The 12,349-nt window shown below is 38.5% G+C and overlaps 1 pseudogene; it reads right to left on the reverse strand.

Annotated features, from left to right (window-relative positions):
- Positions 1-805: 805 nt before the first annotated feature.
- Positions 806-1,414, reverse strand: LOC137225881 (small ribosomal subunit protein mS33 pseudogene; annotated as a pseudogene).
- Between the last annotated feature and the right edge of the window lie 10,935 nt (positions 1,415-12,349).

A 12,349-nucleotide genomic window follows, 5' to 3' on the forward strand; every position in this document is an offset into this window, starting at 1 on the left:
GGTCTGTTTGGGTTCATCTTGTTTGGAACCCTCTATCCTTCCTGTACATGTTTCTTTCTTTGGGTGGGAAAATTTTCAGCCATAATTTCTTCAAATACATCTTTGATCCCATTCCCCCTCTCTTCTCCATCTGAAACCCCTATTATGTGTAAGTTGGTGCATTTTATATCATCTCATATATCTCATATGTTGCTTTCATGTTTTTTCATTTTTCCAACTGCTGTTCTGACTGGGTGATTTCCGTTATTCTATTTATCTTCCAGATCACTTATTCATTTTTCTGTGTCATTCTGTTGGCTATTCATTGCTCTACATTGTTTTTTATCTCAGAAATTGAATTATCTATTTTTTTTTTACTGGGTCATATTTATGGTTTCTAGTTCCTTGTTACAATGGTCTGCATTTATATCAATAACCTTTCTTAATTCAGTTAGAATTTTTATTACCTCCTTTTTGAACTTGATGTCTGGTAGACTGATAATCTCTGTTTAATTATTTAGTCTTTTGAGGTTTTTTGTTGTTTGTTTGTTTGTTGCAAAACATTGTATTACCAGGGCTGTGGTAGCTTGTATACAGCAGGTATTCAATACTTTCATACCAGGCACAGCCTGGTACCCCACAAATTTATCTTATAGATATTCTCAAAGGAGTAGGTGGAGAGGTGCATAAAGTTTGTGAGCTTGGTGGTGAGACAGTGGCTGAACAGCCAGAGAGATGAAAGAGTGTAGGGCTGGTTAAGTGGGGAAGCAAGAAGAGAGTAATAAGAATGTTCATTTAATGAGTTTCCCCTCCACTCCCCCAACATCCCATCCCCTCCCAAACAAGTCATTCAACAATAATCATGCATTCATTTCTTTGGGGAATAAGGTAAACCTCAGATTACAGAACCAAGGCAAATAATTTTGCAGAATTAGAATGTGTTCATGCAACAAGTCACAATTCAGCTGGATTAGACTTCAACATGGAGATGACTGTGTTCCTCCAAATAACCTTCAACTTAGGAAGCTTACACTCCTCCAGTATGTGGAAGGACAATAAATACACTTCCTCTTGCTCTCAGTCCCTGAGGGAAAAGTCTTCTCTCTTGATGGACCAACACTTTCTTTTTCGCTGTTCTTTTCCCTTCTCCTTTCCTTGGTTTCCGCTTTCCACAAATCTTCAGATGCAGCTGCTCATCCTGAAAGTCCTGATGCTCTTCTCTGTAGAGGTCAAGAAAATATAGTGCTCCCATGAGTGCAAAATAAGTGTTGTGACTTAGATACCAGTCATAAGTCTCCTTCCTATTGGCCAAAGGCTGCTCACTAAACAGCTTCACCACTTGCATGGATTTGGAATCAGTAGGTCTGGCAACTTCACCAAACAACTGGGCACTCAGATGACTCATGTGAAAGGCATATTCTGAAACTGAAGACATTTCTTGAGCAGCAAGGAGAAAGAGTCCCTAGTCATGGCCTTCCTCTCCTTCACACCCCTTCTTTCAGGGGTTTTGTCTTGCTCTTTTAATTTGGAAGAGCTCCTCTGCCTTTTATTTTACTTAACTTTCTCTGTCTTTATGAATTTAGGAGAAATAGTTATCTGTTGTGTTCTTGAAGGGGTATTTTTATGTGGAAGCATCCCTATGTAGACTGTGTGTATCCAGTGTCTTTGGTGCAAGGGCTGTTTTTGATGTGGATCCCAACCTTGTCTTTCTTCAGGGTGTGCTGGTCACTTTCAACTTGATAGGGGTTGTAGTTAGTACTGGAGGATCTAAAGTCTTCACAGGGTGTCAGGTGGACTTCCTCTCTGTTCTGTGATGGTCACTGCCCTGCCACTGCTCCCCAGTTGCCTGAGCAGAAGCCCTGAGGATTGGGATTGAACAAGCTCTGTTCTCTTTGAATGCATATTTTGCCTCAGAGAAGGGGAGTGCTGAAGTGAGATTTGTGCACTCAGAGCCCTGATTTTCTACATGTATAGGTGTCCATGGCTCAGCTCAGATGCAGCCCAAGGTTGGGTCTCTTCCTCTGTTATGGGCACCCTAGATCTAGTGCAAGTTTGTGGTGTGAAGTGGGCAGGGCAAGATCATACATTAGGCTGGGGTTGGGGGTCAGTGTTGTGGCTGCAGGAATTGAGGTGGCTGTGGTGCTGTCAGAGGTCAGTGCCAATCATGTTGGCACTGATTGAGCTACCACCAAAGTTTGCTGCCAGTGCCCTGCCTGGATCATACCCCAGAGTCCCCCAAGCCTCCTCTGAATCCCTAGATTGAGTCTTGTCCCAAAATCTGTCTGTACAAGTTCCAGTGCCAAGCTGCAGCATGGAGTTTGCGGGGCCAGAGCATTTGCTCACCTAGGAGTAGGACTGTGGCTTGCTGACATGGTGGTTCCCAAGGTGCTCCTTGAGTAAGCACCAACAATGGTTGTCATCATCCCACACCCTGGGCCATCCCTGTATCCCTAGATTGAGTCTTTTCCCAGGGCCTGTCTGCCCCAGATCCAGTGCCAAGCTGTGGCATGGAGTGGGTTTGGCCAGAGCATTCACTCAGTTGGGAACAAGGGACCTTGGTGTGCTGGTCACAGTGGTTACTGTGGTGCTGTTTGGATAAGTGCTGACAATGGTCGCAGCTTGCTCCACCTGGACCACACCCCAGGCCCCTGGGCTATCTCTGCATAGCTAGACCAAGTCTTTTCCCAAGACCCAGGGCCTAGATCCCACACCCCACTCAGATTGGGGAGCACCTCTAGGTGGCAGCCAGCTGCCAGTACAGAGCTCTTTTTGCCATTTGTTGACAAGCTGCACACTGTTCGTGTGCAACCGTACACTGTTTGTGAGTGGAGTCTAGGCTTTTCCAGTCCCATCTGTCTCAGTGTTTCTCCCAGCAGACAGGGGAGCTTGTATCCTCTGTGTAGGACCTTAGGACTGGGATGCCCAGTCTGTGGCTCCCCCAGGGTGAGGGTCTGCCTGAGTGGACCTTCTTTTCCTTACGGATCCTTCTCAGGGTGCAAGTCCCAACACTTTGCCTTTTTTCCATCCTACCCAGTTACATGGAAAACTTTTCTGCAGCTTTTGTTGTATAGGAGTTCTTTGCCAGTTTCCAGTTAGTTTTCTGTGAGAATTATTCCACATGTAGATGTAGTTTTGATGTGTTTGTAGGGGGAGGTGAGCTCCATGTCTTCCTCTTCCACCATATTGATTCAGCCTTCTCTCAGACTTTTGAACATAGATTGCAGAATCAAAATTCACTTCCACCCTGTACTGGGTAATGTTGGGCAAATCACTTAAGTTCTCTGTGATATAGTTATACCATGAGTCATATGAAGATAATAAAATTACCTTCCTTATAGATTTTTAAAATAATGTGAATTAATATTAATAAAATGCTTAGGACAGTGGCTCACATATAGCAAGAGCTATATAAATGTTTGCTATTTTAAAATCAATTACATAGCAAGAATAAATTCCAATAAGGTATGCTTTATACCGTATAAAAAGACTGATAGAATTGTGTTTGAGTTCTCATAGACTCAAAAGAGAGAGCCAGGAGATGACTGTGTGTGTGTGTTCGCGCATGTGCATGCGTGTATGTGTATGTTTGTCTATTTTGGCTCCTTCTTTAATATTGCAACTCTAGTTCACACTCCATTTAGCTAAATGAAAGATGTTTACACTTCCTTTAAGGCTGTTGCTCTTCCAGTCCCTCTGGCAGCAGATATAAGAGAATAACATCCTGCTTTGTGTGGCCAAAGATACCTCGGCTGCAAAAATGTTGTGCTGAATGCGTCTGAGGCAATAAAGGATGGGCTGCTCTAAGACTGTATCATGTTTGAAAGAAGTTTAGTCTTTACCTATCAATTTTCCATGCAGTTAGCTATTATCCTAAAACATCCCTAAACTCCCAGAATGCAGTCAGCAGCTTCAGGAACTGGCAACATTTATAAGCTCCAAGTAAGTGGTTTCATTCTGTTGATCCCCAGTTCCAAAGGATACATGCGGGTTTTGGTCACAACTGGAAACATTTGAATTTATATTTTAAGTGGAAACCTCATTTGCCATTTTAATGTATATGAAGATTGTAACAATTTTATGGAAGGGATATCTAAGAGAGTTTTATAAAAGTTCGAGACTCAATAGGTGATTTATTCCAACATTTTCCCCATTCCTCAATGATTTAGCATAAAGGACAGTAAAACTTCTAGTATTTTCATTAGGGTTATAAAAGTAGAACCTCTTCCCTGTCCTGGTCCCAATTCTTTTCAAAATGTTTGGGAAAAGGACAGTTCTCTATAAATTAGTTCTTTTTACAATAATTATGTATTAAAACCATCCCAAAACTCAGTGACTTACTTCTGTCATAGTCTGCAGATCTCTAAAGTTGGGCTGATCTTGGCTAGGATAAGTTGGACTTGGCTCCAATATGTAGGTTAGGTTCAGGTCTACTTCACATCTCTCTTGTCTTCTTTGGACTGGCAGTAATACATATTTAAGGCATTTCCCTTCATACTGAAATACAGGAGTGTGAGAACACAAGCTCTACAGTATAAGCATATTTTAAGGGTCACACCATACTATTCTCTAATATCCAATTTAAGTCAAGGAGTGGGAAAGTACATTCTACCCACCATAGTATTAAGCTGGGGATGGGTATAAGAAAGGAGTGAGTATTTGTTGAAAAATAATTTTGCAAGCTACACGAACAAATCTGGATAACCAATTCAGTTTTCAGAGTAAGAAGTACCAGGATGATTGTTTCCAGGGCTTGATATTGGTTCAACTTGTCTTTAAGAAGTATAGACAGGGGACCTCCCTGGTGGTCCAGTGATTAAGACTCCGTGCTTCCATGGGATGGGGCACGGGTTCGATTCCTGCTCGGGGAACTAAGATCCCACATGCTGCAGGGCATGGCAAAACAGAACAAAACAAAAAAAGAAAAAAGAAGTACAGACACATGTACTTTGTTAAAATATACTCTCTTCTCAAGGCCCTTGGCCCACACACTCCTTGCATCACTGTAAACACTTGGTGCCAGAAAATCATCCTTGATTCATGCCTTGGGCCATAAAAACTTAAAACGGCTTCTATTCTTCTCTAAAAACTTATTCTTCAATCTTCTGGCTTCTTCCTACCACTCTTCATACCATGAAACCATAATCCATAATTATCAGAAATCTCTAAATTGCCAATCCAAATAGTTTTACTATAAGTCTTCTGAATTCAAGAAAGTTTAATGAGTTATTACTTTATGAACCATAAACTGCAATAGATGGTGGAGATGCAAGACTGAACCACAGTTATGATCTCTGCTCTCATGGAAAGTAAATATAGTTGGGAATACAGACAGATAGGCTATTGTATATTACCATATGAAAACTTCTGTGATAACAGATGAGCAGAGCAGGAAAGGTAATGGAAGAGAGGTATCAGTAGAAGAAAATTGGGGTTCTGGCTTTAGGAAGTGATATCTAAATTGATACCGGAAAGACGGGTGTGATAAAAGGATGGGATGTGTATATGTGAGTGGGTTAGGGTTCTCTAGGCCAAAGAACCCCAAATGTATTGAAGTCAATAAATGTTAAATGCTTGAAAAAATGAAAAATATAGAATTCATTGGTTCAACTAATTTATCCTTTAACAAATATTTACTGGGTTCCTGGAATGTTCTAGACACAGTTCTAAGTGCTGGGATTCAAGCAGACAAAACATAAAACAACAAAAAATATTGTGTGTGAGATAGTAACTCTTCTGGAGAAAGTTCAAACAAGAAGGGTAATATAAGTTGTCAGAGTGAAAGATTCCATTTTAAATAAGTAGGTCAAGGAAAAGCCTCACTAAGAGATTGACTAAAGAGATGAGAGAGCAGGCATATAAAGAATTAGGTGCAGAGTACTCCATGCACAGAAAAGAGCAAGTAAAAGTCTTGCAGTGAAGTAGTGCTTGGTGCATTCCAGGAACAGCTAGGAGGCCTGTGTGATTGAGTAAAGTAAGGAGCAAGAGAGTGATGCAATTTGACCTATGTTTTAATAGGTTCATTCTGACAGCTTGGTGAAAAATAGGATGTAGAAAATGTGTAAGTTAGATAGTATAAATGATGTAACAAACCCCCAAATCTCAGGGGCTTAATAAAATACATGTTTATCATTCATAACAAAACCCAATGTGGATGTTTCTGGGTGGGCAGGTTTCTTGATCACTCTCTTCCAATTAGTGACACAGGGGTCCATATTCTTTCCATCTTGCAATGGAAGGGTCTTCTGCAAAAAGACTCCATGGTTTCTGGAGAAGAGGAAGCGAGCATAAGAAATGAGTACTGCATAATTTATAACCTTGCCTTCCATGGGCTAGAATTATCCACATGGCTCCACCTATTTGCTAGGAGTCAGGGAAATTTAGTTCTTGGTTGGGCATTCACCTTCAAGTAAAACACACATAAACCTAGCCATTTCTACTATATGAAATAAGAACAAAGGAAGGAAAATCAGTTTGGAGGCTATTGCAATAATATGTGTGTGAACAGATAGGGTTTAGACTAGAAGCCTTATAATGGAAGTGGTTGTAATCTGGATATATTTTGAATATAGCACTAACAGGATATGCTTACTGATTTGATGTGGAGTGAAAAGAAAAGGGGAGAAATCAAGATTGACTTTAAGATATTTGGCCTAGGCAATAGGAAGAACTAAATGTCCATAATAGAGATGATGAAGAGTGTAGACGTTTTCTGGGAGATGATGAAGAATTGTATTTGGATTTGTTAAATTTGACTTGCCTACTAGATATTTAAGGACAGGTAAGCACTATGCAGTTGGATTTATTAGTATGCAATACATGGGACAGGTCTTGGATGGACATAAACATTTGGTGATATATAGCCTATTCATAATATTGGAAGCCATAAGTCTTGAGAAAGCTTAGGTGAAAACAGAGAGGTTCAAAAAGAAGGCTTGAAGAAGATGAAAAATCAACACAGTAAACAGAAGGAAAGCAACGATTAAGGTAGGAGAAAAACTAGCAGATGTGACATTCTGCAAGTCAAATGAAGAAAGTGTTTCAAGGAAAATATCATGACCCATAATGTCTGTTGCCAATGATAGGTTCAATAAAGTGAGATCTAAAAATTAGCTGTCAGATTTGGGTCTGAAGGTCATTGATTTCCAGTTCTGGTAGAAAGGTGGGTGTAAAAGCCTGATTGGAGTGGGTTCAAAGAAAAAGAAACATTGGAGGCAGCAAATATAGACACCTTTTTGGTGAGTTTTGCTGTAAAGAAAAATAAATAGAGAAAGGGACTAGTAGTTATAGGGCAAAATAAAAAGAAGCATTCACTTGTTTTTAGATAAAATTGTGGGCAATTAAGTGCATGTTTGTATGTTATCAGAAATGATCCAGAATGCTGAGGAAAAGTTCATGATTAAAAAGAGGAGAGAACTGGTGGTGTGAGATCCTTCATTATACAAGAAGGTATGAGATCTAATGCATAAGTAAAGGGTCTGGCCTTAGCCAAGAGCATAGAAAGAAGAGGAAACATTGAGTAGATGGGGGTGGGTGAATAAATATGGCAGTCGGAGTCCCAGGAGGTCTTTTCCAATTGCTTCAGTTCTTGCACTAAAATAGGAAGCAAGGTTGTTATCTAGGTGAGTGATGATGGAGGATGAGTTGCTGAAAACTGAGCAAAATAAATAGTCATTTAGGAATGTGAAAGAATGAAAGCACTAGAGGAAAGTAGTGTGATTGCCTGACAACATTAAGGGCCCACTTGAGTTTAAATTAATTAAGATTGAGGCTTTGCCAATTAAGTGCCAGGAGGAGAGAAGAGGGCAAGAGAAATGAGAATATATGTAAGGAAATGATTATGATAATGGGCCATGGAATTAAGCCAGATATGATAATAAGGATTTAGGGGAGTGAGGAAAAATGAAAACATGGTGGGATGTTTGAATGTGTCGAAGAAGTTGGAGTTGAGAAACTAGCTGTAAGTCTATGCCATGGTGCTGCAAGAGTGAGAGATTCTGAATTGATATTATGGAAAGAGTTGAGTTATTGGTAACAGCAAGGTCTAACATACGACGTTAGGAGTGGGTGACTGAAAAAAGGCAGAGGCCAAAATCACTGGAAGGGAGCTCAAGACATGGCGACACTAGGGTATCAGTAGGATCATCTATGACTATGTGGATACTGAAATCCTCAGAAATTACATCAGGAGTGTTATTGAAAAAAATGACAAGCTTACAAATTAAACTTTTAAGCAAGGAGGGAGAGGGACCCATTTCATCTGTTAAAACAAAAAACAAAAAAACCTATAACATGGAGGGGTACTGGGTGAGATAGTCAGATGATCTGAGTCTCAAAGCTGGGTGTTTTCTGGAAGAAAGGAGAACCCACCACATTCTAGAAGGGAGCTGACTTAACTCTCAATTGTTTAAGGAAGTAACTGAAATCTTGTCTTCCTGATGAATCCAAGAGCCACAAAGCCTGTTAGTTTCTTACCTGTAATCTTCAATATTTTCAGTTTAGAATGTAGTGTTATATATGCCTATATCAATATATTCTATCACATGAGCATAATACCACACCACAATTGAGAGAGTCACCATCCTGAGTTCAAAGTCCAGTTCTATTTGTGACCGGCTATTTACTTCACTTCTCATGTCTCAGCCCCCTTTCAAGTAAAAGTGAAGTAATAATAGTACAAAGCTCAGGGGTTGTTATGAGGACTCAGTAAATTATGTAAAGCCAATGAAGCAAATGCTAAGTTAACTTACACAATATTGAGTTTGCAGACAATAGTTTAACATACATTGTGAATTTTTAAGAGAGAGCTGTATTATCTGAAATAGAAGAGATTTGAATCCACACAGATACACATTTGAATTCTATCTCAGCTTCTTACCAGTTATGCCATATTGGGCAAGTTATTTAATCTTTTAAAAATAGATGCATCTATAATATCTATTTTACAGAGTTGATAAGAGTGAGACGGCTTAGAACACAGAGGCTAATTCTTATTTCATGTATGAACTAGATTAGTAAGTTTGTCACTTGATATGTATTATAACATGTAAAGCATATGTTTTAATTAGATAAAATAATATAATTAATAATCTAGCAGGTTACACAGAACCTTCAGTGGGGGCATATATAAGCAATGATGGAGTGTAAAAATAGTGATAAAACATTATTGATTTGAATATTATCACAGAAGCATTTCTGGCTAAAATTTTTGTCTAAATTATAGATAAGCTATAAGTCATATAATTTCCTACCTGGGGTCCTACTTCACTGAAAAGAAAAAAAGTTTATTGTGGTACTCCATCTTCTTTTTTGTACTCCCTGTTCCATGTGCCTCAACAGTAAATAGCATAATTAAAAATATATTTTAATGGATGTAAACTTATCCTTTATCCAGATTAAATCCTTGTTAACTCTGGGATGAACAACTGGTTTCTTTCTTCTGACAGGGAATTATGTCCTAAAAATATCCATCAGTCTACAGCCCCTCCTCCATCTCCTGTAACTGTCCCTTTGTTCTGAGCAGTGGTTCCATTATACACTGCTGGAGTATGTATGACACCAACACCTGGAAACACTTTCTTATTCAGGAGTCGAGTGTTAAGGCTTTGAAGGCTCAAGAGTTCAGTGGATGTTTATGAGAAGAAATCTGAAGGACACACCATTGGTCCCTAGTGTGATAGAGCTGTTTAGATACTATCCTCATTTTTGGACTGAAACTTCAAGTATATACATTTGAGGAAAACTGGGACTTCTCTGAGTTTTATTCTATGAAATAACAGGAATAATTGTTATGACAAAAACATAATGGCTAAAAAAATGACTGGAAGCTATTCTGAAGAAATAGTTTTCATGTCTCAATAAAATAATCCAGGAAGGATTAGAGGTGAATTCTTTAAGACCACAATGTCTCTCACTCTTATTAGCACTTTGTAATTTAACTATCCTGCTTGGAACTACACAAAGATGACTTGCAGTATGGATAATGTATAACTTTAGCGTTCAGTAATCACATGTATTATCAGACAATACATAATGTTATTTGTGTTTTATATTTTAAAGTGGCGTAGAAAGTAATGAGTAAAAGAATTCATCAGAAGTGTTGACAAGATTTTTAATTCCTTCTGTTTCCTTTGGTATTTTTCTTAAATAGGATATATAAGCAATGTAACCCATATGTAAAACACACCTCAGTTTGTTTATTCTGCTTTTTTATTGCACATTTGAAAATTAATAATTCAATGTTCTAATATTAGCTGTCATCTTAGCTGTGATAAAATTAATAATTCATCAAAATGATATCAAACAAATGGTGCCTTTTTTGTTCTAGATGAGGAGTCCTTTAAGCTTTGAGAAACTACAACTGGTAAATCTATTTCTTTTATTTTAGGTCAAATATTTAAACATTTAAGCTATAATTTTAATGTTTTAATTTTAAATATATAAATCTGTATGTATCACAAGTGATGCTGAAAAAACCACCTTTCTCTTGTTATAGTTGGTTGTTCCTGCCCTTGCTCATTTCTTGGCAGATAAGCATTCTTTAGAAAAAAGCACAATAAAAGTGTCATGTTTTGGAAAAGTTGAATATAAATGATTTCTCCTTGGGTTCTGGTCAATGTTGTGCTCTGCCTTTTACAGGCTAGAATTCACTGTAGTGAGTGATGGATACATCAGAGTTTGAAACTTTTTTTCTGAGAATAATTATATATTTTCTGAGAAAAGGACTTTTTGTGAATCTATTTGAATGTACTTTAAGTTAAAATATTGTGATCGTAAAATATTTTCAGTTAAAAATGTGATTTTTAAAATACTTGCTTTCAAGATTCTTCATATTTTTCTTTTTTTTCTTTTTTTTTTTTTTTTTGCCGTACACGGGCCTCTCACTGTTGTGGCCTCTCCTGTTGCGAAGCAACAGGCTCAGCGGTCATGGCTCACGGGCCCAGCCACTCCGCGGCATGTGGGATCTTCCCGGACTGGGGCACGAACTCGTGTCCCCTGCATTGGCAGGTGGATTCTCAACCACTGCACCACCAGGTTAGCCCTTTCCTCATTTTTTTAAGGAGAGAAACTCTTTCCAATTTATAGTTATTGTTTTGGGGATCCTAGGATTGGAAGTGATAACAGTTTATTAAAATCCCACCTGGGGCTCCTTGGTGGCACAGTGGTTGAGAATCTGCCTGCCAATGCAGGGGACATGCGTTCGAGCCCTGGTCTGGGAAGATCCCACATGCTGTGGAGCAACTAGGCCCGTGAGCCACAACTACCGAGCCTGTGCTCCGCAACAAAAGAGGCCATGATAGTGAGAGGGCCGTGCACCACGATAAAGAGTGGCCCCTGCTTGCCGCAACTAGAGAAAGCCCTTGCACAGAAAAGAAGACCCAACACAGCCAAAAATAAATAAATAAATAAAAATGTTACCATTCTTTAAAAAAATCCCACCTGTTTCATTCCCACATTTTTGTGGGGGAAGGGAGAGTCACCAGGAGGCATTTGTGGTGTAGAGCAAAAGACTACACAACCCAGAATTCACATAAGACCCTATATAATTCCAATATAAGTGGTCCACTTATATTGGTCCACTTATATTAATGGAATCACATTAAAATATAGAGTTTTTCACTTAGCTGATTTACTTTTAAGTACATAAACAAATTCTCATAGGTTTACAGGCTATGTGCAAAAGACCCTGATATATTTGCCAATCAGAACAAAGTAAGAGGACATATTAAAAACAGAGGAATTTACGGTCTTCTATCCTTTCCTCCTACTTTTGACAAATTAAGTAGGTGTCTTCACAGCAAAGAGAAGCTGTCCAAAAAGTTTTTCCTCCTCATTTGGTACAACTTGTTTCATTATAATTAATTTATCACAATTTTCTCTTTAAGGATTCTAATTCAACAACTATTGAGTCACCGATACATAGGATCTAACACAGCTCCTTCCATTGATGCCAAGAAAATAAAATATAGTCCATTCTCTTGAGAAGAACATAATCTAGTATAGCAAGTAGATAAACATTTCTTTAAACTGATGTATGTTATATTGGAGTCATATGTAAAATACCATGGGAACACAAAAGTTGGTTAACTCATTTGATTTTTACCTTAAGAAATGCAGCAGTATCTATCTTTTTTCATAGACAGATAGATAGGTAATGGAACATTTTGCCAGGGAATCCATTAACAAACAGCCAATTCTAGTTGAAGACAGTACTGATGTTTTACAAAAATGAGATTTTTCACTGAAGCTTGATTTGACCAACAACATTTGTTGAATAAGGACCGACTATGTGCAAACTATTTTCCTTGGCAATGAAGGTGATATAAAAGTCATACTCTTTGCCCTCCAAATGCTTAAAGAAATACATGTAAAG

This window comes from Pseudorca crassidens, chromosome 6 (genome assembly GCF_039906515.1).
Source record: "Pseudorca crassidens isolate mPseCra1 chromosome 6, mPseCra1.hap1, whole genome shotgun sequence".
Lineage (NCBI taxonomy): Eukaryota > Metazoa > Chordata > Mammalia > Artiodactyla > Delphinidae > Pseudorca > Pseudorca crassidens.